Here is a 14,734-nt window from a genome sequence, read left to right on the forward strand (position 1 = left end):
TCTCAAGAGCAATGGAAATCTGGAATTCATATATGAAATCTCCCAGTGCTTATTTAAAACAAATGTGCAGGTCAAAACAGAACCTGTTTGTAATCAATGTGTGATTCCCCCATATTAGAACCTATCAGCAGCTTAGTGGTATGAAAGGGATGGGGGTTCCCTGCCCTTATTGGCCGAACGGTAATGATTAGCTAGGCCATCCATCCTGGGGCAAGTGCATTTTAAACAGACACACGATGCCTCGCAATGCTCCTATGTTCCTTGCCCTTCCCTTCTGAAACAAGCAAACAAAACACAAACGGAAACAAAAGTTTCACAAGCCACTCTTCAAGCATTAGGAATAGCCAGTGACAGAGCTTTCTGGTATCTGTCAATTCATACCCAACACATGGGCCGCTGCCTGGTGCGTCACCACGTAAAAAAGTGGGTAAGTGGAAGATGCTTTTATTCTAAATCTTAATGGATTTTCTGCTCTTTCCTTGGCTGGAATGGGCAGGGAAGGCCATGTCTCTTGCTTTCTGACCCATCATCAGCAAACCACACACTGAGGATATTTTTCCAGACTGGGGAGTACAAGAAACCAGTTCGTTTTAATGAAATGGGGCCTTTCTTCAATAGGAGCTTCTGAACTTATTCACACATAGGGTAAGGAATAATTAAGGGGGCGCCCGGGTGATGCAGTGGGTTAAGCATCTGACTCTTGGTTTCCGCTCAGGTTGTGATCTCAGGGTCATGAGATCAAGCCCCTTGTCAGGCTGCACACTCAGCATGGAGTCTGCTTGGGATTCTCATTCTCTCTCTCTCTCCTTCTGTCTCCCCCCCTCCCCCATAAATAAATAAATCTTTAAAAAAAAAAAAAAGGCACAGATTCACAATGAAGAGCCTGTGAATTTCCCCAGGCTTGCATTGCACCTATCACTGCTTGGCATACCACTTCTTTCCATAAGTATTTAGTTTTTGCTTTTTTTAATGTATAGGATTTAGGTCAATATCTAGGAATATGGCAGATCTAGTAGTCTGTGTTTTTTCCATGTCAAAATGAAAAGCCAGTGATGAAATAGAAAGACATTTCAAAGATATAGGGTTCCCTCTGGAAAGGGGACAGAGAATAGGGAGGAGAGAAAGAAAGTTCTCTATTCCCAGGCAAGCTCAGGAATCAATGTGCTCAACCAGGCAGTATCCAGTGGCAATGTAGGGGCAAGGGTAAAAAAGCAATCTCAAAAGTAATCAGGATACAAATGATCCAGGGCTTTAAAGATAAAATTGAAGCCGCTCAGCAGCACCTTGACAACAAGCCAGTAAGCATGCAGATAAGTATCAAGCACGTTATTTAGCTGGCCAGCTGAGGAGGGCAACCGGCTGAATTTTGAGCCCAGGCAGTTAGTATCTCCATGTTCTGGGTCGCATATCTTCCTCTCTCCAGAACGTCCTCCCCACTTTCATGCCAGCCAATGCCCACTCATCTCTGGAAACTTGGACGGAGGAAAATATCCTACGAATTCTTTTCTGGCCAGAGCCTTGACCGCTGTCCCTTTCTTTCTCCCTTTATTCCCTGTGCAGACGTTATCGTGGCATTGTTAAGCCTTGGTTGTGTATACTGGTGGCCATGGCTCAGTCTCCTGTGGAAGCTATGACCTCTTTATATTTTCATTGTGCCCAGAACACGCCTGGACATAGGAGGTCCAGAAATGTTAGTGGAATAAAGGGAGGATGCTAATTGTATTTCTTATTTACTGGTCATCTTTCTTTTCTATAACGTTTTCTCATCTTTTACCTAATGCCCTTTATTGCCTTTGAAAGAGATTGAGCCCCAAGGCTAAGATGCTGTACTGTCTGGTAAGGAACATTCATTTATTTCCCAAGGGGTAGTTGATGGTCTAATCACCCAGAAGACACTTAGATTTCCTTTATTTAGAAAGTGGAGACAATAACTTCCTTAGTTAGTAAACAGGAAAATAGATTTTGACTTTCGAAAAAATTTAATTAACATACAATTTTCAAGGAGACTTTCTATTGCCACAAGCCAACCTCCTTGAAATAACCAGCGCCACAAAGGACCTCAAGGTTACAGATGAAAAGACATGAAATAAGTGAGGATTATATCATCTAGGAATGGGAAGACTGAGTATGTCAGCGAGGCTTCTTAAATATCCAAGTAGTTTAATGTGGCAGGAAAAAAAAATCCCCATTATACACAAAATGAGGGAATTGCTTCAGAATGAAGTTTTGAGAATATTGTGATGAATTTCAAGAATACCGATGTCCTTAAAGAATACCAGAGGAGCGCCTGGGTGGCTCAGTGGGTTAAAGCCTCTGCCTTCGGCTCAGGTCATGATCCCAGGGTCCTGGGATCGAGTCCTGCATCGGGCTCTCTGCTCAGCAGGAGGACTGCTTCCCTCTCTCTCTCTGCCTGCCTCTATGACTACTTGTGATCTCTGTCTGTAAAATAACTAACTAAAAATCTTAAACAAACAAACAAAAAAGAATACCAGAGATTTTGGAGAGCCCTGGAGTGACCACATTCCCTATGTGCAGGATGGAGTGGCACCCTAGGGTCGCCTTGGGTGCCACCTGGCCTGGGCTGTGTCCCCAGGCACACAGAGCGAAATGCTATGTGGTATAAGCAGACCAATGTCATGGATAGCGATTTTTCACACATCAGAACTAGCGTTGGCTACAGAAGTGTGGTTGGGGGATAATTCTCTCTTCCTCAACTCTGAAAACTCAGTTCCAGTGAGTAAATTTGAGTGGGCTGGTGTTTCTCTTTGCTGGAGTCGGTGCATACGGTTTCTCTGTCTTGTGTATCTATAGTTCTCTTAAGTAACTGGAAAAAATAGTTTTCCCTCAATCACTGTTCAAGAAGTCCCCGGCAAACTGTCCCTTAAATATTTCTGTTGGGTGGTAGCAAGGATTACTCAGAGGCTATTCCAAAGGCTATCCCCTATTGGGAAACAGCTAGGAAAAAGATATTTAAGTCCACGCCAGGCCTGCTATGCATGGATACCTACATATGCACGTGCTGGCGCGCGCACACACACAGACACACACCCTTCTGATGCTTTCAGGGGATGGCTACAGAAATATCATTTGAAGCAAGGGGGAAAAAGTCACCCCTCACAAAAATGTTTAAATGCATTTTGGTCTCTTGGTCAGGGCCAATAAAGATCTCTTGCTGTGAGCCAGCTCAAATGGAAATGTGAAGGATGTTACACTTTATGTGGTCTGAATGTGATTAGTGATTAGCACAGGGAGCCTCAGTCAGCTGGGAATAGCAATCAGGGTTTCTCTCCTGCAACCCTGAAGGGCTAGGAACACAACTGGCTTCCATCCCATATGATGATGGGATATTAACTGAAAACCTAATTAATCTGTGAATGAATTATGGCCTAAGAAATACACTGTTTTATAATCAATTTTAAGTGAGTCCCTAACAGAAGATAAGAGAAGAAAAAGCTGTAAAATTATAAGAGGTTGGTACATTCTGTTCACTATGACTGATGATTTTGAGGGAGATAATTTTACAATCCATCAAATTTTTGTCATTTCAGAAATCATGCCTCCCAATGTATGCTGTAAATTAATTTTAAAATTTACATATTCATTAAAAATCGTATTGAAAACAGCAGGAAGTGAGTCCCATTTGAATAATAAAATAACTTGTTATTCCACTGGAGATAAAAAAAAAACAAAAAAAATTAAAAGATTTTTATTTGGTGGTAATAATAACATAAATTACTATCTGGATTAGTTAAATCAAGAATTTATATTACCAGAGGCATCGATGGAATATTATAGATAATCTCCCACATTCTCATTTTGGGTGGATGAAGCAGGTTTACAACACACAAAAGCCCTGGAAAGAAAAACAGGAAGATGCAGACCATGGCCCTTAGCCTGCTGGGTGTGCATGTCAGAGGTACAGCTGCGATCACCCAGGGTGGGGGAGGTGGTATGCAGACAGGAAAACCCACGGCTTGTCTTGGGTGGAAGAACACTTGACTTATTAAAAACAAAAACAAAAACAACTCTTTCTTTTTCTTTGCAAAGTCTATTTGGCTGAATTTCCTTAAAAAAAAAAAAAATGGAAGGCTTGCCTGAGGTACAGAACATTCCAGATGTCTGCGTTAGCCTCGACTGCTGATGGGCTGGTCACCAGCAGGGGTTGACTCCAGAACACCAGGGACATAATTGGAAGGGCACAGAATTGTAATTAGGGAGAGAAGCCATGCTACATCTGAGTGAACACGACCATTCGCTCTAGATTAACCTCATAATAGACCATCGGCTCAAAGATCTGTCCCCACGAGAGGAACGGCCTGGATTCATCTACAGAACGATGAAAGGGTCAAAGAGAACAGAGCGGGCATGCAGCACCATGTGGACTCACTAGTAGAATGTATAATCCACCAGGCAGAACAGAAACAGGGGATGTTCTCTTCAAATTCTGGGGACTGAAGAGGGAATGAGAGTACCTAGTTTCCACGGACTTTGGTTTATTCTTGGCTCTTTCCTTCCACAGGGGATTCACGAGAGGCTGCTACCATTATCTTTGAGAAAACAAGAGTTTCCTTTATGTAGTAGCATAGACGAGGTGCTTGGCTCACACTTCCTCTGCTTTTCAGAGCTCAGGGAGTCAGAGGAGCGGGGTGTCTGCATGGCTCAGTTAAGTGGCTGACTCTTGGTTTTGGCTCAGGTCATGATCTCAGGGTTGTGAGATCGAGCCCCGCGTGGGGCTCCCTGCTCAGCATGGAGTCTGCTTGAGATTCTCTCCACCCTCCCTGCCCTCTCCCTCCCCCTCCGCTCCCCACCGCACCCTACTCCCTGGTTTGTGTGTGCTCTCTCTAAAATAAATAAATAAAAATATTTTCTTTTTAAATAAAAATCTTTTTTTGAGTCAGACACTTAACTGACTGAGCCAACCAGGAGTCCCGGTATATGAAAACCTGAAGTTATCTTTGAGTCCCCTCTTTCTCTTATTCCCCACATCCACCAGTTTTCTGATAAATTGCCTGTTTGTTCTCAGATGCATTGCTCTCCTTTTCCTTGCTTGGCTCTGCACCCCAGGGAACTACATTTTCCGGGCTCCTTCTTTCTCTGGCTTCTGGAGAGATTCAGCCAATGCCAAGCAGTAGCGGAAGACTGGATGGCAGGAGGCTGGGTAGAAAACAAGGAGTTTCTTCCGTTCCCTGTGACCTGTGGGTTTCCTGGCAGTAGCTGTTTCTCTAAGGCTCTGTCTCCTGTCACATAGTCCCTTCCACCTATGGTTCTAGTTCCCATCTGATGGCCCAGCTGCTGGACTAAAGGGCACCTTCTGTTATTGTCCCTCCATCCCGGGGGAATGGCTTTCACTTCTTGCTTCTACTAATCTCTGGATTGCCTGACTGTCCCCTGGAGAGCTCAGTTTTTCCATTATTTAAGAAATGATTCCCTATATTAAAGTCTGCCTATAGAAAGACTTAGAATGGCTCCGGTTCCATGCTAGACTCTGGCCAATACAATCATCTAATCCTGTTTGCTCTGCTTTTAAAATACAGTCTAAATCCAGTCATTCTCCACCATTTGTTTTCTGCTAACACGCGAAGGCAGGTACCATCAAGTCCTGCCTGGACAACCACAGGGGTTTTTAAGTGTTCTGAGCACTTCCATTCTCACCTCCTGGTAGCTGAGTGTCCATACAGCAGCCACAACATTCCTTAATAACCGTTAATCAGATCACATCACTCCCTTGTTAAAAAATCCTCCAGTGTTTCCCTTTGCTGAGACTGAAACCTAAGGTTACTGCCATACCTACAGGGTCCTATGTAATTGGCTCCTGGATTCTTGTCCACCCTATTTCCTTCCTTTCCTCACTGCTCCAGTCATAATGGTCTCTGGGCGCATTAAGCATGTTCTACCACAGGGCCTTTGCACTTACTGTAATCTCGGCTGATATGCTCCTCCTTCAAAGAGTCACATTTCAATGTTTCACTTCATTCAACCCTCTTCAAATGTCCCCTCTTCAGATAGACTTATCCAATCACTCTCTCTGAAGCAATATCCTTCTTATTTCCTGTCTGGTCATCCTGCTGCCTTTTTTTTAATAACATAAATCACTACTTGACATTATATTACATTTTGTTTCTTTATTACCTGTCTTCTCTTTAAAACATGATCTACACAGGCAGGGACTTTGCCTTTTTAATTTTTAATTTGCTTTATTTTCAGTGCCTAGAATATTACCTATTAAATAGTATGAACTTTATAAATATTCCTGAATCAATAAATATAAATGATAAGCCTATATCAGACTGTGAAAAACAAGTTACACAAAGGAATAATTAGTTGTATTCTTTAGAACAGGAAGACACATATAAACACCTTTCTAATTAAATCATCTGCATGGAAACTCACTGCAAACCAGGGCATTGCTTGGTAGTTAGGACACAAGCTATGTTCGTGAATGAGCTGTAGCCAGGCACAAAGTTCTCAGATTTTATTCTTTACCATGTTCATAAGCCTGCATCTGTCCTTGTTGGGCACCTTTCCTCGGGACCTATGTTTAGTGCACTTGCAGAGGACACCGGAATCCTTTGAAATTCGCATGTGTGAAAGGGAACCAGACAATTTGTAAATAAAAACCCTTTGGTTTGTCTGTTTCAATTACATAAAATAGAAAAATATATATATCTGAGCTGTCCAGGGTTATTGTCCTACCAACAACTACTTCTGGCCAGGAATTACAGCTAGGAGTGACCTCTTGTGTATGGGATACGATATTGGCAAATCCTAAGAACTCAGTAGTTCAAAGCTGATATCTTGTGGCTGACATCAAAAGTCTTAGTAATTATTCTAGCTTATCATCTTCTGCTTTTGGGCCTTAAGTATTCTCATGGGTTGATGTGTCCTCTAAAAGATAGGCTAGCCTCTGATCCCCATGAATTTGACTTTATTTGGAAATATGGTCTTTGCAGATCTAATTCAGATATAAGTTAAGAGGGGTCATGCTGGAATAAGATGGGTCCTAGGACTAGTAGGACTAGTGTCCTTATAAAAAGAGGAGAGGTACAGTGGCTGAAATACTCAGAGGGAAGAAAAAGTGAGGAGATACAGGGAGACACACACACAGAGGGAAATGCCATGTGAAGATACAGACACACATAGAGAGGAAGCAGCCATTGATGACAGAGACCAAGTGAGTGTTGCGCACCTGCAAGAGAAGGAACCCTAAGGGCTGTTGGCAAACACCAGAAGTTAGGAGAGCACACATGGCTCTTCTGACATCCTGATTTCAGACTTCCAGCCTCCAGAATTGTGGAAGAATGCATTTCTGTTGTTTTAAGCCCCCCCAGTTTGTGGTACTTCATTACGCTGCAGCAGCCCTAGGAGACTAATACAGATACTCTCTAGAATACCTATTATCATCCACAAAAGCCACTTTAGGGCATTAAAATTCCATTTCAGGTTTTATAAATACATAGTTATTAGTTGTTTTCTTTAACTGATGAGAAGGAGGAAAGCAAGCTTTTTTTGGTCATTTTTTTTTCTTTATTGGACTTAAAAATGTGATGCTGAAGATTAAAAAAAACCCTTTTGTTTAACTGTGCCATGTGAAATTGTGAAATTATGATTGCATTAATTTTGTAAAATATGAAAAAATACTTCATTTGAAAGGAAAATAATCAGCAAGGAAGTTATATTTAGAGTATCAGGAGATGATGGAATGCAATATTTGTGGGAAGCTTCTTTTGATGCTAAGTTGTGCTGTTGTGTGTCACCCTTCTACCCCTGTTGGCTCACTCCACGAGTACTAAAAAATTGTAATCGACATTTCCTTGCAAATGTGTACTTGGCCCAAAACTCCTAGAGTTCCAAGGTTCTTTTTCCTTCAAAACAAATTTAAATTTAATTCTCTCTTAAAATCTGAAAACACTGGAACTAGGTACAGAATTCTACTCCGACCTGGAATTTCTCCCCGCAGTATGCTAGAATATACCTGGTAGGCTGTGACTATAAAGGACTTAACTTCCTTCACTCACTTAGGGATGATAAGCAAATGAGGGAGTTGTAGTCTAACTTAAACTCATGCCGACCGTAGGATCATTTGGCATAATGATCAGACTATGACTAACTCATTTGAGTGTTTTTTAAAAAATCAAGTAAAATATTAACCAGCTTTTCATTGAGGCCCTGTTATGCCATGAAAGTTAGGTTGGTCCAAAAATTTGAGTCAAAGATGAACTCAGGTGCCATTCCCCCCATCTTGAGCATGGTCCTCAATAAAGTTTTGGACCCACTTCAATCATGTCTATGCTTACGGTGAAGGAAGTAGTCTCTTCTTACAATGGAAAAGGCCATTTGCCACTTTCTTGGAAAAGAGCAAAAACTTTAGAATGAACATTATTTCTTCCCTGGAAGGTGTGTTGAGAGATATCTGGTTCAGTGATGGGAAAAACCATCTAGAAAGATATAAATGTCAGAGCATACCTTGTCTTTAAGAGAGGAGTGACCTTTTGATCCTGGAGCTTCCTTTTATTCTTTGCTTGATTCCTGGCCATAGCTCCCACCTTGTACCTCATAATCCCTAAATAAATGATAGGTCATGACAAGTTTTCAATGGAACTGCCTCTATCAAGAGGAAATGTGTCAGTCTTAATTCTACTGGTTTCATATTATGACCTTTGGTACATTAGGTGGGAGTGAATCCAAAGAAAAGGAAGCCATAGAGCTATGGGGCTTTATAATATAAAATTGTGCCTGTATTTGAAACAGGATATAGGCTACATTTTATCATTCCTATTACCTTTAGCTCATGTGCCTTTATATATCCCTCATTTGACTCCTAACCTTTGACAGACCATACAATTTTATATCTTCTCTAATGATCTATTATGTTTCATTGGTTTTAACTCTTGAAACCTTTAAAATCACCTCATTTCAGAGATGTATACCTTTCTTCCCGTTTTGTTGAATTTCTTTTTCTACTGAATATTAATGCCATCTATACCAGCAGTTAACTTTCATGTGAGTATTTTGGCTTCACACCCAACCCAAAGCTAATAAATCACAGTTTCGTTTGTTTCTTTGTTACATTAAACACTCATGGAAATCAGTTTGCAACAAATGTGATGGTGCATGTATTTATTTTAAAATTGCAAATATTTATTTACACGGACAGAGTATGAACAAGTAAAATGTACTGGATTTGTATGTTAAAATGAGGCCATCATGACCTCACAGAATAGAAGATTTCATGGCTTCTGTTTTTCAGTAGTGAGTACAGATTTCTCTTGGTCGATCCATTTGATAGAGTCTAGTCCTCCTTATGACCAGGAGCATACACTTACAAAAGGCTTATTAGCATTGGGATGTTCCAATTTTTGTGAGCAGTTATTGCTATTATTTTCATTAAAAGCTAATTGGCCCATGTACAGATACCTATTAAATACTTTCTCTGTCCAAGGTACTGTGATAGAGGCTGCATACACAACATCCCCTTTAAATGCCCACGACTTTTTGGAAGTAGATTCTCTTGTACCCATTACAAAGGTGAGAAAACTGAGACACAGCAAAGTTAAGGAGTTTAAGTAAGGACAGAAAGGGCTGTCTGATTCCAGAGCTCATAGTCTTTTTATTGGGATCAGAAAGTTTAATTGTCTATATTCACTGGCCATAAATGTGGACTTTAGAAGCTCTCAGAATTGAAGGAGAGAAAATCAAAACTAAGTAAGAATTCTCCTAGCCTGAGAGTAGGCAACTCCTTAAATGATCGCATTAACAATCTATAAGCAGGACATGCTAGAATAAAGAAAAGACGGTGAAATTAAGATAGATCTCATGGCCTCATGCTTCTAATAATGGTCCCTAAAAGAGCACTCACCCTGGTGGAACTGTGCTTGGGTTGCCTGTAAAGATGTGCTCCAAGTATGTAAGCAGGTCAGTATAGACCAAGCACCATGATAAGTGCCACTTAAGTTTATATATGCTTTGGAAATTTTGTGCATTTAAGTTGCAGAGTTGTAAACCATAAACTATCCAAATCATCTCTGTCATTCTATATTATTAAATATACATCCTCCCCCTGAGAGGATGTCATATTAGATCATTTTCCTATTCTGAAACTTGTAGGTTTCTCCACAAATTCTCGAGAACACAGGAAACGCTAACAAAAGTAGAAAGAAAAATGGCATCACTGTTTTCTGTTGAGTCTTTACCATCTTTCTAGAGGCTTCCACAGGTCAGCTTAAGGTACCATCTTTTTTTTCCATATCTTGAAGAAAGTTAAGTGTATATATGATGACATTTTTCATTTTAATATAGTTGATCTATTTTCCAGACTGTAGAAAACTGGGAAATGACTTTTCATTTAAATATAAGTTGAAACCCTATGGGAAGGTAAAAGAATTCAAGAAATATGGAGAAAAAGCTGTTTCCAAGCCAACAGGAGAAAGGGAGAGTCTTTTTGGTTTTCAAATTAGGGAAAACGTTTTTCTTCCCATCAAACTTTCACTTTTCCTTCTTTAAAATAGATTAATCATAGCTGTGTAGGTTTGGTTTTCTGCCTGCTTATTAAAATGTGGAAAATATGAACAGTGGCTTCAAACTTTCATGAGTAAATTGTCATTTTGTGCTTTTTATTAGCCTATATTTCAACCCTCACATTGTGGGAGCTCACTCATTACTTCTGAGCCTTTCACTGTTAAGAATATACTAATGGGTTATGCAGACCATGTCTTTATGAACTGACAGTACAATTCCAGAGGACAAAACAGCTTCCAACCATAATTCAGTAGCATGGAAGTGTTTTGTCAACCAACTTGATGGGTTTTTGGGAGTTCACACATTTTAGGACCTAATAATACACAGACACCTGTCTGTCCTTCCCTGCTTTAAAAAGAACAAATTGGGGCACCTGGGAGGCTCAGTGTGTTAAGCCTCTGCCTTCGGCTCAGGTCATGGTCTCAGGGTCCTGGGATCAAGGCCCACATCGGGCTCTCTGCTCAGCGGGGAGTTTGCTTCCCCCTCTTTCTCTGCCTGCCTCTCCGCCTACTTGTGATCTCTCTCTCTCTGTTAAATAAATAAATAAAATCTTTAAAAAAAAGAACAAATTTATTCTTTGTCTTTATCTTTTAAAATTTATATTTATCTTTTTAAAAATGAAAAAAAAAAACCAGCACTGTAAAATTCTACACCCTCGTTTAGTCTTCAAAAAACTCTTTAGAGCACAAAAGGCAGCCATATTTGGCAGAACTGGGTATGAATATGGCTATGTGACTTTGGACAAGTCGCTGAACTTTCCTAAGGTTCAGCATTTTTTTATGTTTAGGATGAGGAAAAATACAGAGTAGCCCGGAAGCAGTATTTCTCAAACTGTGATCCTCGGACTGGCAATATCAGGAGCATGTAAGAACTGGTTAGAAATGCAAATTCTGGGGCCCTATTCCAGATCCACTGAAGCAGAAAATGTGGGAGTGTATTAACTGTGTGTTCTTCTGTGTATTAACAAACCTCCATGGGATTCTGATGCCCACTGCCCTAAAGATTAGTCACTATACATACATTATATATATACACATACATACATACACACACACACACACACACACACACACACACACAGGGAAGAGAAAGAGAGGGAGAGAGAACAGAATGAGACAGAGAGGGAGTAAACCTTCGATCTCCCAATTTCTTTTTTCAAATGAGAAAACTTAAGGGCCAGAGAAGACAGCTCTTAGCTAAAATCTCATAGTTAATCAATTGCAAAACCAAACTCTTCCATTAGCTGCTGCCACATGCACCCCTTTCCTTTTTCTGAGCTGCATAATTCAGGAATAGGAGGTGCTACAATCTTATATATTAAGTGTTGGACAATCACTTAGCAAGTCCCTAAAGTTATGCCCAACATTGTGCAAGGTGCAGGGCAAAGGGATTTAGAGGCAGTTTCAGCTCGTAAGGAGCTGACACAGGAAATAAAACGCAAATAGTGTTGCTGTCTTTAGAAAAGAGCCACTTATTTTTATGGCTTGTTTCCTACATAATTTGACTATTCAAAGCATTTTTTCTTTGATCCCAAGGATAGAAATGGTGAGATTAGAAGACAACGCTGGGTTTTCCCAGGGGCGACTAGAGGGAACCTGGACTCTAACCTAAATTTCCATTTTGAAAGTTAAAGGAATGAAGAATATATGATGACAAATGACATGGGGATGATTATATTGTGCTGTGGTGTGATTCACAATGGCTACATCTGTCAGACTTTTTGACAAATGGCCTCAAATGTTCTCCAATTAAGTGAACCGCGTAGATTTTAACAGTTGCAGGGAATAAAAGAATGTGTCCTTCCATTTTGGGAAATAAATTTACTCCCCTCCACACACAAGGATGGGTAGTCATTAACAGTGTTTCTGTGCCATAGGAAAAATAAAATACAAGCAGGCTTTGGATGAAGTGGAGGTAATGCTTCCTCCAAGGACCTCCCAGCCAGTGTTAATTTGGTTGAGTTTGTGATGGGCAATGAGGATTGACAGCTGCTCCCTGGTGCCACTCTTGGATGCTAAGGACCCAGAAAGTAAAGGAAACTCCAGCTTCTTCTCCCTGACTCCCAAGCAATGGGAAGGCATTTTAGGTGATTAGTTCCTCGGGGAAAGAAGTAGGAGAAACAAGACTAACAAACTGTAAACAGGTCAGCCTTGAGGGGCAAGAGAGCTCCAGAGATACAGTTGTCTTCCCCTGAGAGTTGGGACTCCAAATAGTCCCCAAGCCTCACACAATGTGGGGGAATGGCAGTCTGTTCACACTACTTACAGGACACTTACCAATTTCTAGTTTTTGATATTTTCTGTTTTTCATCATTGTATCTCTGCCTACCACCGTCACCAGCAACCCCATCGTCTCCTCCAGGTCTTCGAGTTTCCTTATGGAGAATACTTTGAGCTGGGATTCCCAGCTCAAAGAAAGGATTCCCTTTCTTCCAGGATCACTATAGGTGTAAGAACCTCAGAGTAGGAATCTGAATTATAGAGTGATTTCTAGGATTTATAATCTGAGTCTGTTACCATTTGAAGACAAAAAAATACATATGTTTATTATTAGATTTCTGACGAAGTTGTGAAAATTTTTCAAATAATTAACAAACTCAGTTGTATATATCCAAGCAAACACTGTTCTTTTCAATATAGTCCCTTGGGCATATAAAAATTTATTCTAATAATTCATTTGGAATTTTTTTCCAAGGTTCTTTTCAGAATCAGTCTATCAGACTCATTATTTCATAGTCATGTTTTGGTTTTGGCCAAAAATGCTATTATTGCCTGGATTCACTAGATTTGACTCTGAATGAAGATGTGCTGATTCTAAAAGCCAAATTCGCCTCCAGTGGATGAAGACATGCTCTCCTGAAGGGAATGGGGACATCATACTAATCAATGGGTTGGATTTTCCTTCTTAGTCAATTGAAATGGATAGACTTGAATTGAGTCATTCATTCATTCATTCACTCAATAAAATTTTTTTCAGCACTTGTTTTACATAACCATTGTGATAGATTTTAAGAATACTAAGATAAAATACAAAGGAATAAGTGCTTGGTCCTTTCCAGTTACAAATTTATATATATATATAAATTATATATATATATATAAAAGTTCATAGTCTTTGAACCTCTAACAGTATTTTGAACAAATTCAGCATTATTGACATAAATGTATAATTAATTCCATGGCACTCATTTGGATGTCTAAGTTCTAATTTGTTAGTTAAATATATAGTGATTATCATTATCATTCCTCATTTATCATGATCACAACTGTGACACAGACCCCCAATATGTAATACAGTGTTTTTCCTTTTAGTATTTGAACCTTCTGAGGTTTAATTGGGTTCCATCTCTCCCACCTGTAGAGCACATTTTATAAGTGCCTTTGCATCTAGGTGTACTCATATGACTACATTTTAACTAATGGTACCTGAGTGAAGTGATACGTGTTTTTTCTAGGACATAGCCATAAAACAGAGAGCTTTGTCCTCTATTTCCTCTTTCTCCCTTCTGGGAACTGGAATATGGATGAGATGCTGGGGAGTCAGCTTTGGCTGTGAGGATGAGGATAACATCCTAGAGCAGATGGTGAAGTAACAAAAGAACAGAAGTATCTGGATGACCTTATGGAACAACACCAGCAGGAATCATCTTCCTATTTCTGGACTGTAACTGAGTGGGAAGGAGACTTTTATCTTGATTGACTCATTGTGTTTTGGGATCTAACCTAAAGCTAGTCTCTATTTCAAATGATGTGTTAGGCAGACCCATTTCATGTCAACTGTGTTTTCCCTCTTTGAACACTCAGAAGAAAAACAAATTAAATCCTTTCATTCATCTCTAATCTGTACTGGGTCATCAAGATACAGCCTATGCCTGCTTTTTCAAGAACTTTTCCACCATGAACGATAAAACCATCCTTCCTTTCTTTGGTCTCTACCTCTCCTTTAGGAGCTCTGAACACTCCTAACAGAACCACCCCTCCACTTACATCTGTACCACCACTGTCAGGAGAGGCATAGTGTGAAAAGTCCTTATGATAAGAATCCACCACCCTTGAACTCCACATCATCACTGATAGAACTTATTCTGGAAAGATCTCTCCCATCCTCTTGGCTACATTCTAATATTTACAGTCATGCCACTCTCATTTTCTTTGGGTTCTTGTGATTAATCTCATTGAACCCCATATGTGTGTTTTTATTATAGCCACAAGAAACCTAA

At 40.1% G+C, this 14,734-nt stretch overlaps 1 protein-coding gene across 1 annotated transcript in view; it reads right to left on the reverse strand.

Annotated features, from left to right (window-relative positions):
• NCKAP5 (NCK associated protein 5) overlaps positions 1–14,734 on the reverse strand; it is an 894,518-nt gene that overhangs the window by 14,497 nt on the left and 865,287 nt on the right. The gene's annotated exons all lie outside the window — the stretch shown is intronic.

This window comes from Martes martes (genome assembly GCF_963455335.1).
Source record: "Martes martes genome assembly, chromosome: 3".
NCBI lineage: Eukaryota > Metazoa > Chordata > Mammalia > Carnivora > Mustelidae > Martes > Martes martes.